The sequence below is a fragment of the Microtus ochrogaster genome, linkage group LG4 (genome assembly GCF_000317375.1).
Source record: "Microtus ochrogaster isolate Prairie Vole_2 linkage group LG4, MicOch1.0, whole genome shotgun sequence".
Lineage (NCBI taxonomy): Eukaryota > Metazoa > Chordata > Mammalia > Rodentia > Cricetidae > Microtus > Microtus ochrogaster.
Genome location: NC_022030.1, coordinates 63,837,082 through 63,840,317, shown reverse-complemented (window position 1 = coordinate 63,840,317; position 3,236 = coordinate 63,837,082).

The window sequence follows — 3,236 nt, the reverse complement described above, 5'->3', positions numbered from 1 at the left end:
TGTAGACCAGGCTGGTCTCGAACTCACAGAGATCTGCCTGCCTCTGCCTCCCGAGTGCTGGGATTAAAGGCGTGCGCCACCATCGCCCTTTGTATATTTTGGAGATCAGACCTCTGTTTGATGTGGTTTTACTGAAGATCTTTTCCAATTCTGTAGGCTATTGTTTGTCTTGTTGTTCGTGTCCTTTGCTTTACAGAAGCTTTGCAGTTTCAGGAGGTCCCAATGATTAATTGTTTCTCTCAGTGTCTGTGCTGCTGGGGTTCTATTTAGGGAGTGGTTTCCTGTGCCAATGCGTTCAAGTGCACTTCCCACTTTCTCTTCTATGAGGGTGTCTTTTAACTGTCTGACACTAAGGATCAGTAAGAACACATCCAATTTATCATTTCTTGTTAATGTAATATAATGATTTTATATTTATTTCTATTCATTTGACATAACAACCATAGTTCGCCCTCTCTGCTCTTCTCCAACTCTCCCCTACCTTTCCCTCAGAGAGGGTAAGTCCTCTAATAAGGAATCAACTAAGCCTGGCATATAGAGTTTAGACAGGACCAAGTCCAACCCCCTGCATCAAGGTTTATGAATTTAAGGTTTTATTTTTTTATTTTTATTTTTTATTTATTTTTTTTTTTTGGTTTTTCGAGACAGGGTTTCTCTGTGGCTTTGGAGGAATTTAAGGTTTTATAAATGTTATTCGAGACCCTCCAAGATGGCAAAAACCAGAGACACACGAGGTAAGACAATTTAGTTTTTAAATTTTTTAAAATATTTCTTTCTTGCCGGGCATTGGTGGCGCACGCCTTTAATCCCAGCACTTGGGAGGCAGAGGCAGGAGGATCTCTGTGAGTTCGAGGCCAGCCTAGTCTACAAGAGCTAGTTCCAGGACAGGAACCAAAAGCTACAGAGAAACCCTGTCTTGAAAAACCAAAAAAAAAAAAAAAATTTCTTTCTTAACTAGCTTTCTCCATAAAGGAGTGTTGGAGCCCACAAGACTATATAGTAAATGTACATCTGACAGATTTATAAATTGAGACCCCCCAAGTGCACAACTTTTGGAGTATCCCATTTTGTAGAGCTGCAGGAACACTTGTCTTTTGAAAAAGTTGCTGTCATGTCTGTGGAAACCTAGGAGGCCATGAATTTTTTAATTAAAATAAAATTTATTTCCAAAACACTTCAGCAGTGTAACTTCTCCTGCACAGGCAGCAGCGTGACCTTTCCATTGCTCCACACCTAGAGGCCTTAGAGTGACAATATTCACTCTTTGTTCTAACATTCAAATTTACATGGCGCCAATCCCACAAAATTAGCTGCGAACAAGACCACATAGAAATACCCATTGAGACAGGCATGGAGTAGGAAGGTGTTGTGCCCCACCTTTGCTAACAAACAAATCTGGGTATCCCCACAGAGATTAGATGAGGAAAATGGGTGAATCTAGGATTCAGGGACATTTAGTAACTTATCTAATAGTTTGAGATGTACTTCCCTTTGGATGTTGGCTCTTTCCTGGGTCATGTCCTTTTCCAGAGCACGGCTTTGTCAGGCTTTACCTGCCCTTTTTGTGATTTTGATATGCATATTATCATTGTCGCTGCCTATGGAGTTTTCTATATATGTCTATAGAAACTAAAAACCTCATGGAGATCACCCCTTACTCTTCTTCATTCCCTTTTTTTTTCCTCCCTTCACCTCACTTTATTTTCTAGCCTTACAAATAAAGACTACGTAGTGGTAATGTACTTAATTTTTTACCACCCTATCCTGGCCTGCCATAGACATCCTATTCTGAGCCCTGAGGGGGTACTGAGGCTGGTACTCAAGGCCCCCAATAAAGGAACTCCTTAGAAGTGAACTAGCCACACCAACATTGAGCCACAGATATCCCCCCCCTCTCTCTGTCTCGGTGTGTGTGTGTGTGTGTGTGTGTGTGTGTGTGTGTGTGTGTGTGTGTGTGTGTGTGAAAACCCTTTTCTGATTTTCTATGGGGTAAAAGAATTCCTGCCCTGGAGCTTGCTAGGACCCGAATTGCTGGTTTTAAGGTATAAGTTACTGGGAATATTTGTAACCGATATAGAGAAAAATAAAGAAACATGAACAATTCCCATTGTGAGTAGACTTCTTTACCCTCAGATTTTTACCCCCCCTCCCATTCATTTATTGTGGAGAACTTTCTTGAGGCCTGAAAGGGGTACCCTAAAAGCTCGACTTTTAGGGACCACGTTAATGGTTAGCTGTATGAGGGTGTCCGAAGCACTGGAATTTAATATCCAGACAGGTATCAGCTGCCATGTGGATGCTGTGAATTGAATCCAGACCTCTGGAAGTGCAGCCAGTGCTTCCAACTACTAAGTCATCTTTCTAGTTTCCATTCTCCTTTTAAAGATTTTCTCAGAGTTCACCTTCCATTTACCTTCTTAAAAGGACAAGACTTTGCTTATCTGATGTCCACAGAGGTGGACAGCTACTTGCCTAGACCAGGTTTCTGAGTCATCTTGCATGGATCAATGAATCCACCTTTGGACTTCTTAGGTTAAACATTACTGGCCCCAGCATTTTTCTCGAATTGGCTGAGGGTTGCATTTTTCCTCTTTGGGAGAGCTTAGTGTGGTGCACTCAGAAGTAGGACTGGAAGCAACACTCTAAGTACTCGAGGTAGCTTTGAACCTCTTCTCCTGATAGAGAAGGCAAGTGGCTCAATGTCAGGGATGACCTTTGGAGTTGGCATATGTGGCAAATACACTGAGGTACCACTGAGACACACAGGCTGGTCTCTATGGTCTCTGTCTTTTTGTTTCTGTCCTACCCCAGGTGGAATCGACAAGCAATTCCCACTCTACTTCCTAAAGTGAGCTTTCTGGAAAGGGTCTGGGAAGATTAGGGAACCTTCATGAGTGCCTCTGGTTTCTCATTTTCTTATTGACACCATAGTCCTGGGACAGTCACCCCTTCTGCGCTGTGCTGTGTGAATGGTAGGTGCAGTGGGAGAGGCACATTTGCAGTGAATGATCTTATGCTTGTTATTTGGACTATGTTCAGATCTACAAACCATGCAGAAATTTCAGGCCCTTTTCTATCCAGGGGAAGACATGAAATTATACCTTTACAACACACACAAAACAATCTTTAAAATGGTGCAGAACAAGCCGGGCGGTGGTGGCGCACGCCTTTAATTCCAGCACTCGGGAGGCAGAGGCAGGCAGATCTCTGTGAGTTCGAGACCAGCTTGGTCTACA